Source organism: Pongo pygmaeus, chromosome 5 (assembly GCF_028885625.2).
Source record: "Pongo pygmaeus isolate AG05252 chromosome 5, NHGRI_mPonPyg2-v2.0_pri, whole genome shotgun sequence".
Classification (NCBI taxonomy): Eukaryota; Metazoa; Chordata; class Mammalia; order Primates; family Hominidae; genus Pongo; species Pongo pygmaeus.
In genome coordinates this window covers 94,792,615-94,818,580 of record NC_072378.2, presented here as the reverse complement: position 1 = coordinate 94,818,580, position 25,966 = coordinate 94,792,615, and the positions used below count along the sequence as shown (strand labels likewise).

Genomic DNA, 25,966 nt, shown 5'->3' with positions numbered 1-25,966 from the left:
TCCCTCCTTCCCTCCCTCCCTTCCTTCCTTCCTTCCTTCCTTCCTTCCTTCTTCCTTCCTTCCTTCCTTCCTTCTTTCTCTTCGTTACAATGAGACTTTTTTTTGCAAGCATTTATTGAGCACTATGTTTAAACATTGTGCTAAATACTAGGAATATATAAAATAAGTATAGTCCATGTTCTTGCTTATATCAAAATTCAATTCTGGATAAGAATTGCTAAGACTCAAAGACTGCAAGGCTTTTGAGGTCATAACTCCATTTTTTAAGTACAGTAACATCTTTAATGATTGAAAGGAACTGTTGATGTTATATATGCATATATTTTGTTCTCACATTTTAGTTTTAAGCATCTTTGAATAATATTTTTCCCATCGTCTGAATAACTGCCCAATGTGTCATTAATAAATTGTGCTGATTATCTCCTCTAAGTTTTCAATCTTATGTCTCTGCCCTGGAATACTCCTTCATACCTCTTCTACATGGAAAATGTCTTCATTTTCTTCAAAGTGCATATCGATCATGAAAAGTTCTTTAATTTCAATAGGTCTCATTATTTTTTAATCTATAAACAGATCATTTATAGATAGTAAACACAATTTAACAAACAAACTATATTGCATTCTTCACATGTTAGTCTTATATCCTGAGTGGAATGTAAGTACCTAAAGAGATCTCTTTGTTCTTATAAACTACATGACAGGATCTTGAGAACTACTTATTCATTGAAATACTTCCTCTTCTAAATGCATTCATTAAGAGGTGTTGGAAGTAGGGTTTTCAGATTAAGAAAAAATACAAAAAACAGGACATTTAGTTTAATTTGAATTTCAGATAGTTAATTTTTTGCATGTAGGCTTGTCCCAAATATTACATGTGACATACTTACACCAAAACATATTATTTGGTGCTTATCTGAAATCCAAATTAAATGTGCATCTTGCGTTTTATATAGCAACCCTTGTTGGAAGCAAAAATTTACAAAAAATATTGTTAGCTGTTCCTGTTAGTAGATTAGAAGCTCTGTGTGTGTGGGGGTGGGGGCGGGGTGTGGGTGGGTGTGTAGCATCATCTTCAAAGGAAAAAATACAAACAGCAGTTTTTACTTTTACTTTTTGGGGTAGGGAGTTTTTCTTTATGTGTGCGTGCAGGAATGTGTCTATGTGTGCATACATGCCATAGTCTCATTGTAAGAGCACCTGACACTACTTTCAGTTTCTACAGCACTCTTATAAACCGGCAATAGAAAAAACAAAAAACAAAACAAACAAACAAAAAAATCCCACCTGATTCCTAGAGGCATATAAAAGACATCTAGTTGTAATCAGATGCTAGAAAACAAAGCCCTGAAAATTAAGATCCATTATTGTAGTAAAAGATACATAAGCCTTTCTATAAGCTACATTTCATTTAAGAAAGCATATCTAACTGTTTCAAATTCATTTTGATATATTTTATTTAATTCTTATTTGACTATTGTGCCAATTCATGGCTAAAAATCTGGGCAATTATTTATTACATTTGGACTTTGTCAAAATGTTGGGTTCAAGGAAACATTTTCTGCCAAGTTCCTCTACATTCATGCCAAGTAATTTTCAATTGGTTTATAAGCCCATGTGTATTTTAAATGAAATGAATACATGCATTTTAGATTCCTTTACCGTTAACTCACCCAGATGGTTCAGAAGACATCCAATAAACCTTTGATTCATATTATAAGAAATAGATTGCTTAAAGGTTTTGGAAGTCAAGAAGTGAGGCACCTCATTTGCAAAGAATAAGTGGACCCAAATGTTCTAGCTCCATGTGTATGATGACAGTGAGAGTTGCACTCTTCTGAGGTTGGAATGAAGTGTTGGACTGAAACTCACTGAGGTAGTTTTAGTGCTTGGTTAAATGTTTAAACCTAATAATACTATACTTTACATTTAATATCTGCATGTCTTGGATCACACTAAATTCTTTAACCGAACTGATATATATATAGTCTACTACTTGCCTCATGCACATACTGCCAACATGTGAAGAGTATTGTAAAAATTGTTATATTCCTGTTTAATATTAGATTATTTTAGTATGTGAATTTGCTTCAACATTGCATTGGAAGTCAGTGATGCAGATGTAACTAAAAAGCAGAAGAAATGACTTCATCCTATCATGTATACCTGAGGTCTTTACAAAGTTTTAATGTCTAGAGTCTAATGAATCATAGGTAATAAGAAAACACTTTTGACATTTTATTTTGATTTTTAATTAATTATATGCTAGATATGAACCTCTGGAAGAACACAGCTATGCACGATACATATCATTTTCTATAATGAAATTATTTTCAATTTCTCCCCTTATTAACCACTTGGTGGAAACTCCTTCTCAGCCAAGACAACCCCCCTTTTCCTAGTGTTGGGCCATGTATTGGAGATGAAGGGACTTACAGAGTGCCAAGGCTTTGTAGGAGGGACTAGTTATCCTTTTGCACCTGACACTTGAGGAGATGTTCCTCATTGCATCTGCTGGGTCTTCAGTCCATATAGATTGCTACTGAGATGTTTCTTTTTCCTGTCCTCATGCTCCTTCACTTCTAGTAGAGTGCTGTGTTATCGTTACCGCATGGAAGTATGTGGAATTTAGATATTTTTACATTACTATGGAGCATGGAAATCTTTCATTCTCATTCTGCATCTTGAGTTCTTTGTCAGTAAAGCAGGGCACTGGACCTGCGAACATTTATGTGATCCTTTTTTCCCTCTTATTTTCCTTTCTGTTTCTCCCTAGATTCAGAAAAATGTGTGTGTATGTGTGCATATGTGTGTGTTTTCTATTTGGTATCATCTTTGACAGAAAGGTACAGTCTAGTTCTCTCAAGGACTTATGAAATACTTTGTCTATGCCAACTGACCTCTCTAAAGACCAAGATTTAAGTAAACCAAAACCAGAAAAAGCACAGACCACCAATTAGCCTAAATGTGTGAATTGGTGTAAGGACTGAGGATAGAAAGGAAAGGTGTGGTATTCTGGGAAGCAAAACATCTCACCAGCTTAATCATTACTTTTAATTTTTTTTAAATTTTACCTTGAGTTCTGGGATACATGTGTAGAATGTGCAGGTTTGTTACATAGGTATACATGTGCCATGGTAGTTTGCAGCACCTATCAACCTGTCATTAAGATTTTAAGTCCGCACGCATTAGGTATTTGTCCTAATGCTCTCCCATATTTTGCGCCCCATGTCCCAACAGGCCCCATTGTATGTTGTTCCCCTCCCAGTGTCCATGTGTTCAGGAATTTATTCCCATTATTTACTAATCTATCAATACCTTGCAGAGAACACTTTTACAGTAAAATAGTACTGCAACAATGGACTTGAAATCTATGAATTCAAAGTCACTGAAAATAGATTTGAATCATGGCTATTTAAAAACACAAAAATAATTTAAAAGCAGTACCCTGAAATAGAGGTGCTTTAAAATTAGCCTAACATAAGGGATGCGAGGGATTGGGAGGCTGCTTTAGAGGTGAGTGAGATAGAAAGGGTTCAGCTTATGCTCAAATTTATCCTCTCTAGAATAACTTCTGATGATTCAAGAAGGAAAATAAGTTATTTTCATTCAGTCTATATAAATTATCAGTATTAAACTGGAGAATAAAAAATAAGTTGGAACACATTCAAGACCATAAAAATTAGAAAAATATCTGTTCAAAATATATTATGTGGATTTAATGAACATTATAACTTGAGTTCCTTTCAGTAAATAAAGATTTCATACTACAGTTGACCCTTGAACAACACAGGCTTGAACTGCATGGTCCACTCATACACACATTTTCTTCTGCCTAGGTCACCTCTGAGATAGCAAGACTAACCCATCCTCTTCCTCCTCCTCAGCCTACTTGATGTGAAGATGATGAAGATAAAGACATTTATGATGATCCACTTCCACTTAATGAATAGTAAATATATATTATTTTCCTTATGATTTTCCTAATAACATTTTCTTTTCTTTAGCTTACTTTGTTGTAAGAATATAGTATATAATACATATAACATACAAAATATGTGTGCTAATGAACTGTTTATCAGTAAAGCTTCCTTTCAACAGTAGGCTATTAGTAGTTAAGTTTTGGGGAAGTCAAATGTATATGTGGATGTTTCACTGCTTGGGGTTAGCACCCCCAACCCCCACGTTGTTCAAGGGTCAACTATATTTGTTTTAAGGTTCTATGCTGTATACAGAGGTGCAAACTAAAAAATCTTCGGGAGCCAGACAAGTAAGTTAAATGTGGATAGGTTCAATTCTAATCCCATAGGTGTTGATGGGAATTGAAAATTTAGCTCTATGAAAAGATTCACTGCGTAGGCCAAACAGAACACATCTGCAGGCAACATCAGGGGCTCTTAGGACACTGACAAAGCAATCATATATCTTGAAAATGATTAGGAAGAATTTAAAAATAAATTATGAAGTAAATTAATTACCTTGTAAAGTATGATATCTAGGCTTGAAGTTTTGAGAAGGAAATTCCAAAACAATTCATTTCATTATTATGCAAAGAAACTTTTGTGCTTTGCCTCTCCTTTGAGAGTCTGCAGCTCTTACGTTAAAGCTCCCCTTTCATCTTTTCAAAATAAACAGTAGCAATATCCTTGTAAAGAATCGGGATTTACACTTTTTAAAATGTGATTCTCACTATATGAAATTGGCACACTTATTAAACTATAAGAGCCAACTAGAATAAAATGTAAATCTATGTTTAAAAATATTTTAAGAAATGGAGAGACACTGAGCTACTGACCATTGCAGACATCGCTTGGTTTACTGACAAATTTGGATATAAAAGTTTCCATATACATCTTCCTTCCATAGGCTTGTCATTACTCTTCTATTGTATACCATTGGCAGTACGTTTGAAAAATTATCGGTATTATTTCTAGATTTTTACATTTTCCATATTGTATTTAAATATGTTTTGTCATCTGAGCTTCACCCGACCACAACTTTGTCCTTACTTGAACTTACATATAAGGAAACTGAAATTCTACGAGATTATGTGATTAAATGTAGGCATCAAATCAATAGTAAGAACAAAACATAAACCTGAATTTTTTCTATTTTAGACTGGTTTTTATCATGCCTGGAGACTTCAATAGAAACACAGTTATATTTTATTATCTTTCTCCCAAACATCTTTTAACTTTTTTTTTTAACTTGTCTTCTAAACCTATCTGTGAAGGAAATATGATTGGTCTCAGAATACGGTCATGGGAAAGAGACATTTAGGAAGTTTAAGTTCATACTAGAAATCAAACAGTGATTCAGAATAGATCCAACAGAGAATGAAGATTTTCTGACTCCTCTCAGGAAGCTTTGTTTTCCGTTCTAGCATGAGCCTTGCAAGAAAGCAGTAACTCTTCATTTAGCTTGATATAATTATTCTGGATTCACTCACCCATAGACTAAATGGCTCTGTAGTTTACATGCTCTTTTACTTACAGTTTATGGTTTTAATTATAGCTTTCATCACTTTCTTTGACCTGTCATTCCTTTGCAAGATTCTTTCATTCCCATTGGCTGTTGATGGCAATGTTGCAGATATTTTACTTCAGGCCTGTATTATTGTTCCATTTATGCTAATGACAAATCCTACACTTCTAACATGCTACTTAGGGTAGAATTCAGTGGAGTTAATTATATTCTCTGCATAATGTAATTCTGAACTCCCTGGGATGAAAATAGCATTAGAATTTTCTATAATTTTATGTTTGCTCTCTCATTACTTCTGAGATTTAAACAGATTTAGTTTAAGTGACCTGAAGTTCAAGGTTTTCCTAAGTGAACTGAATGAATTATCTCTGCTTTTCATTTAGCAATGATGTTTATAAACTGACAATGAAACAGGATGACAGTCTCCTAAGGGTAGGGAGCCAGGCAGGATACTTGTCAGCACCATTACATGTTCGTTGGTTTGTTTTGTATTTTTTCACTGGTTCTTTGTTCATGAAAGTCAAATCACAAAATAATCCTAAAGGATCTTGAGGTCAACCAGGATTGTATTAGCTGTTCTCACATTTCAAGTTTCTGATGAGAAAACATAAAAAGAAAGAAATACAATTATTTCTCAAGCAAAAATAGCCTGTTCATTTATGTCCTACCTATGCATTCATGTGGAATGGTAAATATTGATTTTTGCAAGCAATGATGGCAATTTCTTCCAGTTTTCTCTATGGCCACATGGTGTAATAGAACAAAGACTTCAGCATCAGACAGCCATGTATTTGTCTGGTGGATATACACTATTCCTGCAAGGACAGACTACCTAACAGCTTTAAGTTTCATATGAGAAACTGAGATAATAATGCCTATTTTACACAGATTGTTATGTAGGTCAAATATGATAACATACATTGAAGTTACTTAAAAAAATTAGTAATTATTCCTAAGTTTTGCACTTATATATTGGTGGTAGTTATTTAGACTAATTTACCTACCCCAAATTTACAAAACTCCAGAATATTCAAGAAAGAAAGTATCCTTAGGAGTGTCTAAGTTATCTTGCATCATGCTTACTCCTAGCCACACTAGGCTAAACACAGTGTTAAGTTTTAATAACAACAGATCCCATTTTCAGAGTCTCTGGGACCCATGCCCTTTGAGTTCTTCCATTGTGGTTCAGGTAGGTCAGCAGAGTTTCACAGGGCCTTTCCAATGGTCAAAATTTACATTTTCTTCCATCAGAGCCGTGTCTTATCTGCCATTTCTAGGTGAACTGACATCACAACCTTATATATCCCCTGTCATTTCTGAGGTTGATTGACAGACTCTCAAGCAATCTGGTCATCTAGGTGACTTTCTCACATTTCTAATATTATGAAAGGTGTTATTATGTAAATAGATATTGAGCTGAAATAGTAGAACATATTCTTCCCATACCCAACTCCACCCTGAAGAATTATGTTGTAATCCATTACTAGGCCATAAAATATAATTGCATTTTTTAAAATCTTCTTAAACTACATGTAGTGATAGAGCTTTTTCATTTCACTCACTTTTTTCTCTATAGGTACCAAGGAATAAGCCAAAAGAAAATCTGACATGCATCATTACTAAAATAAAAATTTTCCTTAGAGCCAACCCTAATCTTTATCCATAATTGTGAACCTCAACTGTATCTGTCCTCTGGCTAGCTTCCTACTTTATGAGTTATTAATGCCTTAAAAATTGGGCAGCCATTAGTCTCCAATCAAAAGGCAATCAATTGTTTCATGAATACAAGAATGCCAACTGGTCTCCATAATTCCTCCACACATTTTTAGATTTAGATAAATTATCCAAGGTACAATGTATGATTTCTCTTCATGTTAATGTGGCTACTTAAGATATGTGAGGATGCTAGTCTTTGTCATATAATTGTGGTCAAAATTTATTAAAAATACCAGAGCCCAATTTACATATGCATTATTGACTAAACTAATAAGCATATATTATGATAGAGCTATTATTATTTCCATTCATGTTTTTTGCAATTCTGTTCTTGATGTTAGCTTTATGTTATACTTATCTGGTCTTGAATTACAAATGAATCATATTTCCCAGGTGGCTGGATTCATATTCAAAACATTTATCAGATATCATTGTAAAAATGACAGGTTATTTAGGAGGCTGGAGGTTGGAAGGAGGGATAGGATATGGAAAAATAACTAATAGGTACTAGGCTTAATACCTGGGTGGTGAAATAATCTGTACAACAAACCCCCATGACACAAGTTTACTTGTGTAACAAACCTGCACATGTACCCCTGAACTTAAAATGAAAATTAAAAAAAAAAGAAAAATCATGGACTAAGCTAATTTTAAATGTACTCTTTTACATAAACTGAAAGTATTTTCTAACTTCCGGGGCTCTAATGGAGAAGGTCATTATATTTGTATGTTCATACGACACACTTGCAACTATACCTGTGGAGTTTTAAAAGTTGAGTCAGACCTACCTACGGCATATAGAATTTTGCATGGGCTTATTATTTGTTACAGAACATCATAGGGTTTCTAGGGAAGCAAAAGTATTTTCTTCCTAAATATAATTGAATTGCTAGCCTATTCAGAAGAACCTATTTGCATTAAAGTAGTGATGTCGCCTCCTAACCTCCCATGAACTACTAAAAATGTCTTTGAAAGATTTGAAATGTGGGATTCTGTACTATCACCTGTTACACTAATGTTGAAATTAAAGATGGGCTTGGATAAGAGATCTTATTTTCTTTTTAAACAAATACGAGTTTTCCATTAGATTATTATCTCTATGGTTGTCCCACTGAGCTGTAAATTATTTCATTATTGTATCATGTGCTTCATTTCTGTTGTCCCGGAAACAAACCATAATTGCCTTTTTAATATTTATGTATTTGATTCAAATGCTTCTTTTTTAACCAAAGGAAAAATGAACTCTTTAACAAATTGAAGGGCATCTCAATCTCTATAAAACTTCTTTTTTATTTTCATTTTTTACCTTTCTTTTGTATTTGTTCTATAATATGAACTGAAATAAGTGCAGACGCTAATGCCGTTAACAAATATTTGTATACAAATTGTATATTCAACATTAAAACTGTTAGTATTTATTTACTAAAAGTAAATGTGATAATCAAATACTCCAAATTATATTAAATGTCATTGTTAGTAAGTTGAAAAAGATGCTTGGTAAGTCACACAAATTATTAAGTCACACAAGCTAATTCTCACCCCTTAGTATTATCTATTGTCATGCTGCAGTGCTCACATAGTGGGGATACAATGAATAAAATCACATATTGTTATACTGGAAGGCTCATTTAAGACTGGCTGTTTTAAAGAAGTTTATCAACCTCTTAACCTGGCCAAAAGATTATCACTTCATACAAATTTAAAACCAATTATGTTAAAACATCACTTTTTAAAAATAGTATTTTATTTCAATATCTAAGTGTAATTTCATGAATCACCTGTAAATATTCTGGGAATATTGTAGTAAGTGGTGATATGGCACATTTGTGTCTTATCCTACTACCATCGTAATTTTAAAAAGAAGAAAAATAGAATGTAATCTAATATGTAAAATAGATATAAGTATATATTGTGTAAACAGATTTTAGTTTTTAAGAATAACATTATTATATAAGCTAGAGACATACAAAAATTTTCTAAAAATTATTGAAACAGCATAATCCTAAACTTTGAATGTAAGCTCAGTACATATCAATCACCTCACAGATGTTTTTTGAGTCAAAGAGTATTTTTTAAAAAACTTGCAAACTAATACTGAATATAGAAATAGGAAAAATAAAATTAAAGACAAAAATTTATTGAGCCGTGATTGTGCCATTTGGGCAACAAGAGTGAAATTCCGTCTTAAAAAAAAAAAAAAAAAAAAAAAAAGACAAAAATTTCAGACAAAAGAAAAAATTGAATAATAATATTTATAAACATTTCCTAGTTTGAAAGTAGTCAGTTCTTATGGTTTACACATAATTTAAGGAGGAACATCCATACAAGTATTCCTGCCTTTCATTCTAGTCTGTTGCATCTTGTAGGAAGCTTATAAATCTTATCCAATATATTACAAAAATTATATAACAACATTTATGTTTGGTAGTTATTTTGTCTATTATTTAGGCAAAATAATGATTTAAATGTAATTTAGAATATTCAGTACTTACTACTAATTAATTGCAAGATTAAATTATAGTTTCTTCAAATTACATATTCTGTCTTTCAATCTAACCTTAGATTATTTGCAAGTGATTAGAATTTTTAACAATTTTGAGCTAACAGAAACCACAAATTCTGATTCAACTCATAACTAAAGCAGTGTCCCTTTAAAGATATCACTCTGTGACTTTTGAGAATAATTTCCTGATGTATTTATATGCCAGGAGTAAATCCATGTATCTAACAGTTCTGATCACCTAGGAGGGTCCAAGCAGTGTCCCGTTAAAGATATCACTCTGCGACTTTTGAGAATAATTTCCTGATGTATTTATATGCCAGGAGTAAATCCATGTATCTAACAGTTCTGATCACCTAGGAGGGGCCGCGTCCTGTATTTGAGTTCTGACCAAAGGAATGTGAGCACAAATGGGGTTTACTTCTTGCAATCTTGAAGGATCTTTCATTCCCTCTTACTCCCAATTCTTTCATTTAGCAGCAAACCTACTAGGTAGATAGAGTATAAACATCTTTAGAGGAAAGCCTCCTCAGATTTCTGGCTGACTGCCTTGGAATATGACAGAAATGACAAGTAAATTTCTATTGTGTTAAACCACAGAGGTCATCAAATAACGCAGTTACTATTATCATCCTGAGCAATACAGAAGAACAATAGTTACACTAAGAATCTCCAAAAAATTGTTTAAAAAACCAGTTGTTTGATTAAGTTAAAAGGGCTAATTATTATAGCATTTTAAACTTACAATAACATTTTTTCTTGTACAAATTGAATGATGAATGTGTTTTAATAGCGTTAGGTTTATACTTATGAAATATAAATGTCACAGAATATTTAGCACTTGTTACTTCTTGTCTACCAAAAGCCCATTTTGTTATATTTTTGAAACATCATAACACTATCATTTAGACAGCTTTTTGCAGACCTTTAATCAACTTTAAAAACCTTTGTTTTGATAAACTAAACAAGGATAAAAAATATTTTATATCTTTTGCTTGCTTAGCATATCTTATATTCTTATCAATTAGACTTTTATACTCTAATCACTTAAACATTTATTAAATTCATAAAGCTATAGATAAATTACAGTGGAAATACATGTACAAGTAATTAAATGATCAGAATGTATTTGTCATATCAATTATATCTTTTTCTGATTTCTTCCTTCTCAGCCAATCAATTACTAAAAAAGTGATGTTTTACTCTCCAACTCTATTAGTGGATTTTTCTATTTCCCTGTAGTTCTATTTTACCCACACATATTTTAATGTTTTGTCTGGATACCTACATGTTTATTTTTCCTCTTTACCTGCTAGAGTTAGAACTTCATTATGAGAACCTGGTGGGCTTCCTGGAAAAGAAACCACATAAAAGTGTGCTGAGCCCAAAGGCGGCAGCCCCTTCAGGATGTTCTTACTCTTATGCTAATCTGTATTCAGTCTCCAGTAATTCGTCAAAATTATCATTTAAGTGTTCTTACCAGTTTATGGCTCTATTCCAGTAAGGTGGATCCTGATTATGACTCTGTATTACCATGTCTCTGTTTTCCCTGAGACTTCGGATATGTCCAGAAAACATAGTTGCCTTTTTAGTTTTCTCAGCTTTTTCTTGTAATGACAGGTATGATGACCTTGAAGGTATTTTTATGTTGGGCCCCAAACTGAAGTTCCCAGAATATATTTTAAATGAAATGTGTCAAGTTGTCGAGGGCCAGACATTATCTGACAAAATTGTAAAAACCATGAGATTTCATATAAAAATAAGGGTTTGTCCTTTCCCTTTAAAATTACAACTGTTGGCAATGCTGAGTGTACAATTCTCCACAAAGATATAAGCTGGACTCAGTGACAGATGCCTCCCTGCAGACCAAGTGTGTATTACTATATTTATCATATTAAAAATTTATTTTATTGATGTAACCTTCACCAATCCAAGCATTTTGGTTTGCCACTGAAATGCAATTCTGACTCTAAGTATCTGCAGCTAGGTGAAATTTCACAGATAAGGACAGTTTCCCACAGAACTACCCTTACTTCAGACACTAGCCACAAGCACCTATGCTCTGACAAAACAGTCTGAAATTTGAGAGTTCCTGCTAACCCCTCAGGAATTCAATAAGTCACTAGAAGGACTCAGGAAATTCAGGAATTCAGGAAAGTGCTAGTAGTGTTAACAGTTTTATTATAAAACATGCAAATCAGGGCCAGCAAAATAAGAGATTCATAGAGAAAGACCTGGGAGGGTACTAGAAGCTCCCTTGTCCTCTGGACCTGTCACCCCCACATCCATGTGGATCACCAACCAGGAAGGTCTCTGAACCTTCAATTCCTAGAGCTTTTATTCGGATTTTGTTATGAAGGCATGAGTTATTGAATCCTTGGCTGTGTGGTTCGACTCACTCTCCAGCTCCCTCCCTTCCCAAGAGGACAGGCTGATATTGCATGGCTCAAAGCCCCAACCCTTTAATCACATGATTGGAACTAATCTCCAACCTGAGTCATCTCATTATTATAAACTATCTAGAAGTCAATCATAAGTCATCTCATTAGCATAAGCTCATGTGTGCTACCAGAGGACCACCATGAATAACAGACATTCCTATTGCTCAGGAAATTCCAAAGGTTTCAAGGGTTCCAATCAGGCATGGGGGAAAAGGCCAGCCAATTTCTTTTATTACACAACAGTAACCTGTATTTTAAGGCAAGTTCTTGAAACATATAAAACTGCAAGCAAGAAATTCAGTAACAGTGAGAAAGTATCAGTGAGAAATATCAGTGAGAAAAGATAGAAGTTAGTGTGTCAATAAAGAGGATTAGAGTCTACTATACAGATGCTAATTATTAGTAGCTAAATAATTGTTATAGTTGAATTCCAAATTTAGCAGCTTCATTAAATTTTATAACTCAATCTAGTCAACTTCATTTTACTAGAAATCATAATATATAGCATTTATGGATTTTCCAGTTTGCATAGTATTAAATATTTTAAATATTTATCTCTAAATCTCAGAGCAGTTCTGAGATAGACATTGTGATTCCAATTTTACAGATTACATATATTTTCCTCAATGACACATATGAGAAAGTGGCAGAACAAGGATTGAATCTACCTATAAGACAAATTGAAACATTTGAATACATTTTGCGAATATAAATTAATGTGCCTGTTTAAGGTACTCTAAAGTCACAGAATTGATTGTTAAATCAAAGAGAATAGTATAAATAATAATTATATGTGAACATTTTTTAATTCCATGAGAAAAATGGAAAAACTTCTCCTTTGCTTTGCACTTTGTTTAATAAAGTGTTTATAATCTACACAGAAGTAAACCTAGAGATTAATTGTAGTGGAAAAATATAATTGGATAATTTTATGAGACTATGTTTATATTTTTAGTTACACATGATGATATGTATATATATATATGTATATAACTATATTTCAGAATATATGCTTATTACCATATTCAATGCGCTTCTGAATAGTTGCTTGGGTGCATTTTATTGCACCTTTTGTTTAGTTTTTACTACTCAACTTATACTTCAGGCTGTAGATAAAAACTTTAAATTGCAGGTGAATGATTCACAGTATCAGAAAACCTTGAATCAATATTTATTCCAATATCTTGAGAGCTTGCATTATTTTTTTCCCAATTTTGAAATAGGTAATAAATAATGCAGTCAGTAAAATCTTGCAAAATATTGTTTCCGATTTTTTGAGGTATATTTTTAATATATCAAAATTTTGCCCTCCATTGTCTGACTGCTATCTAATTCCCTATTACTTCTATATAAAAAAGACTGGAATGGATGCTGCAAGAAAGGTGCACAAAGAATGATATAAGATTATGTGGGAGAAAATTCTTCACTGCCTCATAAAGTCAAGATAGGCTACATAGAATTAAATTTGAGCATTTAAACATAAAAATTAAAAAGGAATTTAAAACAATAAACAAGGAAAATTAATAATAAAGAAATAATATTATAAAAATGATTTCATGTGATGAAAATAGAGGAAAAGATGAGGCTAGATCTAGGCAGAAACTAGGTTATGAAAGATCTTTTATTCTATACTCAGAAACTTGTGTTTCAACCTATGGTCAATGGAAAAACGGAAGGATTCTATGCAGGACAGTGTCATGATAAAATGTACTTCCAAAATTATTCATGTGCTAGCATCAAGAGGTAATTTTTATCATTTGTAAAGTGGTGTTAGTAAATAATTTCATGAACTATGACTGATAAAGGAGTGCAGAATTCATAATTGTATAGCTTGATCAGTTTTCACCACATGAGTGTACACGGAACCAAGACCCACATCAAGACAAAGAATGGTGAGCATTGCAACCACACAATAAAAACAAAAACTGGTTATTCTCCCAACCACCTACATTTTTCCTCAAAGATATAAAAAATCCTGTCCACTAACATAAAAGTTTAGTTTTTTCTATTTTTGAACTTTCTAGAAATAAAATAATATGCACATTTTTATTCTAGCTTCATTTCACTCAGAATTTGGTTTGCAAGATTAATTGATATTGTTATGCTGAGCAATGGTTTGAAATGTTGTGCAGTATTCCATTTTATTAATTCACCTCAATTTATGTATTTATTCTATTGTTGTCTGGGATTTATCAGTTAGGAGTAATTATTAATAATGATACTATGAACAGTCTCATATATGGCTTTTGGTGTCCCTTTGCATACATTTCCATGGAGGCTGGACAGGCTTATGGAATTCTGAGTCAGAGAGTATGCCTTTGTTCAGGTTTTGTATATATGTCAAACAGATTTCCGAAACATATTGAGTTTGAGATATCTGTTAGTGTATAGGTGGAGAGGTTAAACAGCAAGTAAAACTATAGCTTATGCTGTCAAATGGGCAGTACAGGACAAATAAACACATGTGAGTTAATCCAGGTGGTAGTTAAACCCATAAAGAGAGGTGAGATTACTAGGAGGATAATATAAAGTCCAAGAAGAAAAAAAACTACAAGAAAGAAACCTATGAATTTTTTAATTTACCCAGTGGACTGAAGAGAAACTCATAGAATCTGAGAAGGAAAAGCCACACAAAAAGTGACATTAGGCAAAGTATACATATATTTCAGGAATAGCATAGTAAAAAATACACATTAGGGAAAAAGTTAAAGGCAAAATGGACAGAAATGTCATTTGAATATAGTACCTAGGAAGTCATTGGTAAACTCATAAAAACCACATTAATACAGGTAGAGATTTATAGACCAGATGATTACACAAAACTAAAGAGGGAATTCCAGGTGAGGAAGTGGCAAGATTGCATTTAGACTTTTTTTCTGTATTGGAATAAATGAGTACATGAAAGATATCTCAAAGGGAAGATTGTGAAAGTAGCTTCAGAAAAAACATTTCTTGTCTCTTAGGCAAGTTTAGTGGTGCATGATTTCTGTTAGTTTATTTCTTCTATTTATGGAATAATATACCATCTGTATTTTGTTTTATAATACCAGTTGGTTGTTGATATTATTTATAGCAATACACTCTACCATGGTGATGTTTATTAAACAAACCCCAAACAGGCAAAAATAAAAAAAAAAGAAAGAAAGAAAGAAAGGAAAAATTGCCAGTATTTTCCCTATATTAGCAACATCCACAAGTTTGTTTAAGATTTTCCCCAAGTTGTGCCAGGGATGCTAATAAATGTTGCACACTGGTTCTGTCACAGCAGCACTGTTCAATAGAGCTTGAAATTAGTGAGAGAGACAGGGCTCTCTGACAGTCTGATCATGGCCACCAATTCTGAGCAAATAGCAGCAGCTTATTTTGCTCCCAGGAGAAATAAGGTGAGTGGAAAAAATGTAAATGCCACTGCTTTGCAGTAATTTGGCTCTTTGTGATTCATGTGTCCTAATTCAGAAACCTACAAATTGAAAGCTTAAAAGCCATATTTCAGAAAATGTCTCTTAAGTACCAAAAAGAAGCCAAATGCCTATTGAAGTAATCAATTGGCTATTAGTTTCAAATATTGTGTGTTTGTATGTAAGGTGTTTTATGTTTGTATGTAAGGTTCAAGATTCTCTTCTAAAATAGTGCACTGAAGCCATCAATTTCTATAGATTTTAGTTATTAATGGTATATTTGTAAGTGTGAATATGTGTATATATGACACATGCATACATAGATACATATCTATAGTGTACGTAAGTACAATAATTACTTTTTTACATGTATATGTGCTTTAAAATATAGCCTTTGTCTTCTTATGTTTTTCTGCCATTAGGTAGTGATTGGGTGAACTTATTTCCTTGAATTTGTTTTTGTATATATAAGGGTATATAATTTGTTGACAAGTAAATTGCAAACATATTCTTATGACTGATCAAATGTACATACACAGAATTAATTATTTGAGTCAAATGTAATTTTCTTTGACTAAGAGTCACAAAATTAGTCTATGTAATTAAAGAACAACTGAACATAAAGAATATGGTACTAAATTGAAAATCAAAGTATTCATGAGGTACCATCATACCAGTCTCATTTTAATATTAAAATAGAGCTATAACAAAGCCTCTGAATTTTATCTGTGCAATTGATATGCTCCAGTATTGCTAACATATGTATAATGATATAATTATTTGGGAAAACAATATGGCAAAACATTTTTTTTCCTGAAAACTGTAAAGATGCTTATCCCCTTGATTTACTAAACTTTTTCCTGGGGATTTATTATAAAAAGTAATTCAAAGATCTGAAATACATCTCTACTCTGGTGCAGTCTATGTAGCGGTATCTATTACATTAAAGTGCTTAAAAACATCTAAAATAGTGCTAAAACTGTATGTATTCTTCTGCATGGGTTTCCATAACAAAATATTACTTACTGTGTGACTTAAGTAACAGAAATTTATTTCTCATAGTTCTAGGATCTGGGAAGTCCAAGATCAAGGTGCTGGCCAATTTGATTCCTTGGAGGGCTCTCTTCCTGGCTTGCAGATGGCTGCCTTCTTGCTCTGTCCTCATAGGATGTTGAGAGAGATTGTCTCCTCCTTTTCTTATAAAGACACTAATCCTATCTGTTCAGAGCACCATCCTAATTACCTCACTTAACCTTAATTACGTCCTTTGAAGCTTCATCTCTGAATACTGCCACACTGGGGATAAAGGCTTCAACACGAATTGGGAATAGACACACATGTTCAGATCATAACACAGTGATATGAAAGTAAGACTCTTGGGCTTCATAAAAATAATATTTGGTAAGATTGGGCTGGGCATGGTGGCTCACGCCTGTAATCCCAGCACTTTGGGAGGCCGAGGCAGGTGGATCACTTGAGGTCAGGAGTTTGAGACCAGCCTGGCCAATATGGTGAAACCTTGTCTCTACTAAAATACAAAAATTAGCTGGGCGTGATGTAAATTAGCTGGGCGTGGTGGAGTGTGCCTATAATCCCAGATACTCAGGAGGCTGGGGCAGGAGAATCTCTTGAATTTGGGAGGCCGAGGTTGCAGTGAGCCAAGATCGCATTGCTGCACTCCAGCCTGGATGACAGAGTGAGCCTCTGTAGAGAGAGAGAGAGAGAGAGAGAGAGAGAGAGAGAGAAAGATTGAGTAAAAACGTGAGAAAATGTTTAGATCACACATTAAATGAAAAACACAAGGGTCTATATATTTTAATAGATTTATTTTAGTAGTATTCCTTTGAAAGAACCTTGAAAAATATAATTAAAAATAAAAATAACCTTTCCAAGTGCTTTATTTAGGTTCTATTATTTATGAGTAAAATATAGGTAACCTGATAGATACATGACAGAACCATCATTTTAGATAAAAATCAATGAGCAATATTTTTTCCATGAGGATATATATATATATATATATATATATATACGTGTATGTGTGTGTGTGTGTGTGTGTGTGTGTGTGTCTATATATCATATATCTGCCTATTTCTATCCTATACCATAGGGTACTATCTATTTCATAAAGATAGAAAATTCAATATAAAAGGAAACTTATGGAATGTTAGAAGAAAATACTGTAAATAATTTTTTTGACCTCATGGTAGAAAAGGTATTTCAGTAAGATATATAAAATAGAAAATCTATTTTTAAAATAAGAATACATTTGATTACATTGAACATAAGTACATAACTACTATTCATGAGTAATTCTTGCAGGTATTAGAAGGAAAATTTTCACTTGGAACACACTTTGCAAAACATATTCACCTTTACAATATTGTTGACAATGGATTAATATCTAGAATTTATAAAGGTCTCCTATAAAGTAATACGAACAAAACAAGCAATTGAATGAAGACAGGAGTGTTCAATAAGTATAAATATGTATTCAAACTCTTTCATAATCATGCAAATACACAGTAAAACCGCAATGACTTATTTTTCATCTTCGCAGATTGGCAAGATTAAAGAAGTCTGATAATATCAGTCATCAGTGAGATATGAAGCAGCCAAATATTCACAAATAGTTGAATATTACTTTGACAAAGGATCAGCATTATAGATTAGAATGAAAAATGTTCATACCCTGAACTCAATAATCCATTACTTAGTTTATAGCCTAGAGATACTCTTGCACACTTGCTCCTGGAGATTTATACAAGACTGTACATGGAAGTACTATCTATAATAGGGGAAAAAAAATAGAAACCACACAAATACCCATTCTCAATAGAATGTATAAAAAATTGGCAGATTCTTATATAAAATTAAAGTATGCAAGAGTGAAAATAAAGTACTCCAATAAACACGAACAAATCTCAGAAGACAACGTTTAGATTAAAAATCAAGTGAAAGGAGAATAAAGAAATCATTATTGTACTTTTATGATCTTAAAAAAGCAGATAGACCTAAATTATATGATAATACATACCAGACATGATAAGATGATGATGAGAAACACATTTAACCAAAGACTGAGGATGGAGTTGTGAGAAAGGTTCGTGTAGTCACTGAGGAGCGCACAGGATTTGAAGATCATACTCAATATCTTACATTGTGGGATAGACATTACTGTTTGCAATATTACTTTTCTGCTTCATAATGTATATATAATCATTATATATGTACACACATGTATACACACAAATACATACATATTTATAATGTTTTGTACTTGAGCTCTTTCAAATAAAAATAAAAACTTCTAAAATTTGTTGTTGTTGTTGTTGTTTTTGTTTTTTTGGGTTTTTTATGCAGAGACAAGTGAACATTTATTTTTGTGCCTTTCTTCCTATGTGTATTTCAAGTTTTTTCAAAACAAGACCCCAGGAATCTCTATATTCAATTATATCCCTGGGCTCGGTCCATTGCTTCAGGAGTCCTGCTTTCTTGCATCTTCTGTCCTGGGGTTTAATGTTGGTAAGTTAGTAACTAAAGCATTTGTAAAAATGGTTTTATTCTCTTGGAAAAGCAATATATTTGAGAAGGTCTTTCCTAGTTCTCTAAAGACATGATCTTCTAAAACTATAGAGGCAATTTCAATTTGACCACATTTATCCTGCTATTTTGACATCAATAAATTTTTATTACAAGCAATTAATTAGAATTATACAAATATTGATGTACTTGTTTTCAGAAATAATTGGCTGGACAACCCTAAAGCCAATTTAATTACTGAATTAATAAAATAAAGATAAATAATTTTGGAATTTTTAAATTTCCTTTTTCATTTTCTAAGTTTTTTTGAATGAGAGTAAATTATTTTTTCACTTATTTTCAGATGAGCTTTAAATTATTAATCAGCCTTTGTTATGCATTAAATTATCCTGATTATTGGCCCGGTGAGTATAACAGTATGGGTCTGAGTTGCTTTTCCGTATTTTTGTCTACAGACTCCCATTTCTCCAAGTCCAGTTTTACTTCACTAAACCTGGCATTGAGATTTTATTTTTATCATTAATATTATTCAATAGTAAATGTTACCAATTTTATTTTATGTTTTCTACCTATAGTCTTTATAATGAATTATTCAAAAGGCCAATTTGTCTACTATTTACTTAATTAATACAAAAATTATGGATAGTTTTAAGGCAAAGGGATAGAAAAAGGAAATATTCATAAAACTAACTCAAAACTGAAATTCAAATAAAGAGAGAGTAATAGCAATAGAGAGAATTTACTCCTCTTCAGAAACTGATACTAACTCTTGACAGCAAGGTAATGTCTAAATGCTCCTAGGTTCATCCTGGATTAGGTTAATTATTGTATTTAACATCTAATTACCACCTGTTAGATAAAGGCCAGTTTATTATAATGTTCTTCATGTTGAAAAATAATGTTATATTTTAATTCTATATTTGTTCTTACATTTGTTTTCATGTAGAAAGTGTATGTAATCATGTGAGTAGTTAGGGAAAAATATACAATGGATTGCATATTGTCATCCCAACACAGAAACAAGTTGATTGTCAGGGACTTTTAAAACTAGATAATATTATTACATTGTTGATTCTGCAGTAACTTAAATTTAAAAAGTCAAAACAATGACGCTAACAGTTTTTCAGTGTCATATTCCTAGGTGATAACAGAAATTTTCTGGAACAGAACTAGCCAAATTGTTGTCCCAGTGTCTTAACTGGTTTAGCATTTGCCCAAATTGTTAATTTCTTAACAAAACATAAAAGCTAAAAGTTGCATAAAAGCACTTACAGTTGACACTTGAACAACATGTGCTTGAATTGCGCAGGTCCAATTTTATGGACCTTCTTTGACAGTTTGTTACAATTTGAAAAAACTTTACAGACAAACTGGGCAGGCTAGAAATATGTATATATAAAAGAAAAAGTTAGGATGCCATGAATGCATAAAATATATGCGGATGCTAGTCTATTTTTATCATTTACTGCATAAAATATACAAAAATGTATTATAAAGTTAAAATTTATTAAAACTTATGTGCACAGTTACAGGAAATATCTGATATTATTCACAGTCAAGAGAAAAGTAAAAAACTTAAAGATGCAATATTAAATCAAAACTGCATAAAATTAATGGTAATACACACTATACTAATGTAATAATTTTGTAGTCACCTCCTGTTACTATTGTGGTAAGCGCAAATATTGCAAATGTAACGCTAATCATTTCTTCATGAGCAGTTCATCTCTCTAGTAAATTGCATATCACAGTAAAAAGTATCTTGCGCTCTTGCTTATTTTTTTATGATATTTAGTGTAATATCTTAAGCCTTTAATAATACCATGCAACCCAAACAAAATGGCACTGGTGACGCTGGGAGTGCTCCCAAGCTGAGAAAAGTCATCACATTACAAGAAAAAGTTGAATTGCTTGACATGTACCTTAGATTGAGGTCTCTAGCTGTGGTTGCCTACCATTTCAAGATAAATGAATCCAACATAAGAACCATTGTTAAAAACAAACAAACAAAAAACCCAAAAACCAAAAAAAGGAAACTCATCAAGCTGTCACTGCAGCGCAGCAGGCATGACATTGCACTGTTTTTGGAATATCTTTTAATCTCACGTTAAAATGCAGCTTATGTGGGTATAGATTGCTATAAGAAAGACATACCTATAGACACTAATATGATTTTGGAAAAAACAAATTCATTATTTGAGAACTTAAAACAAAAGGAAGGTGAAAGATCTAAAGTTGAAGAAATTAATTCCAGCAAAGGATAGTTTGATAATTTTAGAAAGAAGTTTGGCTTTAAAAATGTCAAGATAACAGTTTCTGTATACAAAGGGGAAGGTTCCCAGATGCCATTAAAAAAATTATTGAGGTGAAAGAATATCTGCCTGAACAGGTTTTTAATGCAGATGAAAGTGCCTGATTCTGGAAAACAATGTCACAAAGGACACTTATGAGTAAGACAGATAAGCAAACACCAGAAATTAAGGGAGAGGCTATCTTTTCTGTTCTGCACAGATGCAATTGGGTTTATTATTAGGACTGCCCTTATCTATAAATCTGCTAAACTCTGAGCCTTGAAGGGAAAGAATAAACACCAGCGGCCAGTATTTTGGTTATACAACAAAAAGGCCTGTACAACAAGAATCTTTTTTCTAGAATGGTCCATTGATGCTTTGTCCCTGAAGTCAGGAAGAACCACGTTGGGAAGGGATTGTCTTTTAAAGTTCTTTTTTTTTTTTTTTTTAATCAAAATTTCAACAAAGTTTATTTGTAGGTAAACTTATTCTGAAATTTTTATGATGCCCCTCTTTATTCTTTTTTTTTTTGAAAAAGAAACTTTATTTGCAGTTATTCTATTTAGTTATTTTTCAAATATGCCACATCATGCTTCTAGTCTCCTACTCTTTATTTACTCTTTAAAAATTTAAATTCATTTTTGTTTTTTCTTAATCTGATATTCATATCTCATATCTCGAGGTATAATTATAATAATTTCTGGTTTTGATAATTATTATTATTTTTAAAGCTTTCTAAAAATTTGTCTTTTTATTTTTATTTTATTTTTTATTTTTATTATTATTATTATTATTATTATTAAACTTTAGGCTCTATTGTACATCTGCGCAACATGCAGGTAATGGGACAATGTCCTTGGCCACCCAGAGCTCAGTGAATTCAACATGAAAGGGGTAGTTGTCTTGTACTGAAACACAACATTTCTAACTCAACCTCTAGATCAGGGGTCATAAGGATCTATAAGTTTCATTAAAAAGTACTCTATGAAAAAGATTGCCAATGCTATGGAAGTGCACCCTCATAGAACATCATGAAAGTCTGGAAAGATTAAATTATTGAAGATCCCATCATTTTTACAGAAAAAGCCATTAAAGTCATCAAGCTGCAAACAACAATTTCTGTTGGAGAAAACTCCGTCCAGATGTTACACATAATTTCAGAGGATTTATGACAGAGCCAATCAAGGAAATCATGAAAAAGATTGTGGATATGGCAAAAAAAAATGTGGGAGACGAAGTGTCAAGATACAGATCTTGGATAAATTCAAGAGCAAATAGACAGCACAGCAGAGGAATTAACAGACCACAACATGGTAGAGATGAGTGCTTCCAAACCAGTGCCAGATGATGAGGCAGAAGATGGAGAAGCAGCAGTGCCAGAAAAGAAATGACATTAGACAATCTGGCAGAGAGATTCAGATTACTCAAGATTGCTTTTTTTTTTTTTTTACTTCTTTTACAAAATGGATCCTTCTGTGATATGGGCAATAAAACTAAAGCAAACAGTGGAAGAAGGATAGGCACTATATAGAAATATTTTTAGAGCAACAAAAAAAGCAAAAAGGCAGAAATAATTATATATTTCTGTAAAGTTACAGCAAATGTACCTTCCTCTCCAGCCTACCCTCCCACCTCCTCTACCTCTTCCCCCTCTGCTATCCTTGAGACAATCCCTCCTTATCTTTTTTTTTTTTATGCTTTAAGTTTTAGGGTACATGTGCACAATGTGCAGGTTTGTTACATATGTATACATGTGCCATGTTGGTGTGCTGCACCCATTAACTCGTCATTTACATTAGGTATATCTCCTAATGCTATCCCTCCCTCCTCCCCCCACCTCACAACAGGTCCTGGTGTGTGATGTTCCCCTTCCTGTGTCCATGTGTTCTCATTGTTCAATTCCCACCTATGAGTGAGAACATGTGGTGTTTGGTTTTTTGTCCACCATCATCCTCCTCATCTTTCTTTTCTCAGGCTATTATTCAATGTGAAAACAAAGACCTCTATGATGATCCATTTCCACTTAATACATACTAAATATATTTTTCTTATGATTTTCTTAGTAACATCTTCTTTTATCTAGCTAACTTTATTTTAGGAATACAACATATAACACATAAAACTTAAAAATGTATGTTAATTGACTGGCTATGTCATTGGTAAGGTTTCTGGTCTACAGTAAGCTATTGGGTACTCAGTCAGCTTAAGCTTTTGGATACTCAAAGGTTGTATACAAATTTTTGACTGAGCAGGGTGTCAGAACCCCTAATCCCCACATTGTTCAAGGGTCGATTGTACATTGAAGTTCCATATAAACTCAGCTAGCAGTAGGAGACACATGTGGTTAAATTTGAAAGATAATTAGAAATATAATATCTCTCTCAACCCTTTCTAACAGTATAACTAACATTTTCCCTTCAAAAAATTTTAAGAATATCATGCAGGGAATATGGCGATATTATCAAGCACACTAGGACCAAAGTTAACAGAGACAGCTATTTCCTCGTGGTTTGGGGTTGTGCTGCTGTCCAATGCTACTCATTGTATTAGTTGGTGCTCAAGCCTGAGCGGTGGACTGCAAGATACCTTGCTTGCTATGGACAGAAACGATGACGCTGATCTGATTAAATGTATGATTCTGTGCCAAACATCATTATTGTATTTATGTTATTTTAAAATCAATGCAAATTTTAAAATTAATTTTACTATATATAATTATACTTTTAATTTTTATGATTTTCAAAGTAATTTTTGAGTTGAGCTATTTTATACACTCATCAAAATAATAGAACATTTATCAATCAAAACAGTATAACAATTTATCAAATACATAAATATTTCAAATATTATATATTTTTCTTATTTCAGCACCCTTTTTTACTGTAAAAAATAATTGCAATTGGACAGTACTTAAATGGTTATTCTACTTTCTTTCCTTTTTGTTACCTTTTTGTTTAATTTATGCAATTTTAAAACATGTTTCCATGTTTATTGAGCACCAGTTATATTTAATCTTCACATCAATCACATTATTTAACTATTTATAACTATTGTTCCTATTTGATAGATTGGAAAACTAAGGGCTAGTGAGATTTATTTGTTTATTTATTTATTTATTTGAGACGGAGTCTTGCTCTGTCGCCCAGGCTGGAGTGCCGTGGCACGATCTCCACTCACTGCAAGCTCCGCCTCCCGGGTTCATGCCATTCTCCTGCCTCAGCCTCCCGAGTAGCTGGGACTACAGGCGCCCGCCACCACGCCTGGCTAATTTTTTGTATTTTTAGTAGAGACGGGGTTTCACCATGTTAGCCAGGATGGTCTCCATCTCTAGACCTCGTGATCCGCCCGCCTTAGCCTCCCGAAGTGCTGGGATTACAGGCGTGAGCCACCGCGCCTGGCTGCTAGTGAGATTTATTAACAACCTCACCAATTTTTCACAGCAAAGAAGTGAGGGTGTTAGAACTTGAGTTCAAGAAGTTCACATCTCATGCTCTTCACCATTCTGCTTTCACTTGTGTATTCTTTTCTGCAGCCATGAGATCTCTAAGTGCCAGGAAATATCAGAAAACGGGAAAAATACCTCAACAGACATGAATTGAACTTAAATAAAATGTGATGAAAAATGCCTAAGTTACTTTAATGTTGTTCTGATCATGGGAGCCAGAGAGGAGTGTAGACCTGTTACATAATGTATTCCTGTTTCAAAGACATATCTATGTGGGATGCATTATGTGTGAGGTTTAGAGGGTTGTAATAAATACAAAGTCAATAAAACATGCATCTGGGTATGTAGCATTTCAAATAAACTATGCAAATGGTCAAAAAACCACGTTATAGCTCTGTTTATTCTATAAAAATGTAAAAAGTAGATGTTTTTCCATTGAAAGAGAAAAAACAAGAAGATAACTGTAACCAGCATCTTAGTTTTGAGCTGTGGCTCCATATCACATTGTGACCATCATCACAGATTTTAGTGAGGCAATGATACTATTCACAGGAATACAGAATTGGTCTCAAAACATCTCTGTCTACTTGCCCAAAGTAGCAAAGCCATGAATTATTCTAGAAGAATGGAAGATGTTTGATATAACATAGCATGAAGGAAACAAAATGAAGTAATTAATTCTCAGAAGTGATAGTTAAAAAAAAAGAGATAGCATACATTAAAGCTGATATCCATCTTTGGGAGCTTAGGTGTGATAAAAGAATAGCAGCCCATGACAACAGGCTCTAACTACTGAGAAGGGATAACATGAGCAGCTCTACAGAATCAAGCTGGCGTCATCCATTTGCTTCCAAAATTGTCACTGTGATGTTTCAAGCATCACTTTGTACTCTGGACACAATTTGAATAGAAATTGGATTCTTTCTTTCATTTTATTCAGCAGCTCCACCAGTTCCAGAAGCAATACTCCATCCCCTACCAACTCCAAACCAACCCCAAACAAGGCAAATGGTGTCTTCTTTGTGGGGCTAGAGCCTCACTGGGAACCAGTAGGACACTATTTGGCTGTCTTGGGTATCATAAGGCAAACACAGATTATAGGCTGAGTTATGTCAACGTCACTTTTTTTCCTTTCAAAGGACTATATTCTC

The 25,966-nt window shown here is 33.0% G+C and overlaps 1 long non-coding RNA gene across 1 annotated transcript in view; it reads left to right on the top strand.

Moving 5' to 3' along the window:
- LOC134739742 (uncharacterized) overlaps nucleotides 1–25,966 on the top strand; it is a 259,799-nt gene that overhangs the window by 196,137 nt on the left and 37,696 nt on the right. Inside the window, exon 4 of the long non-coding RNA XR_010126751.1 lies at nucleotides 3,837–3,949. This is a non-coding gene — a long non-coding RNA (uncharacterized LOC134739742). The remainder of the gene's footprint in view (nucleotides 1–3,836; nucleotides 3,950–25,966) is intronic.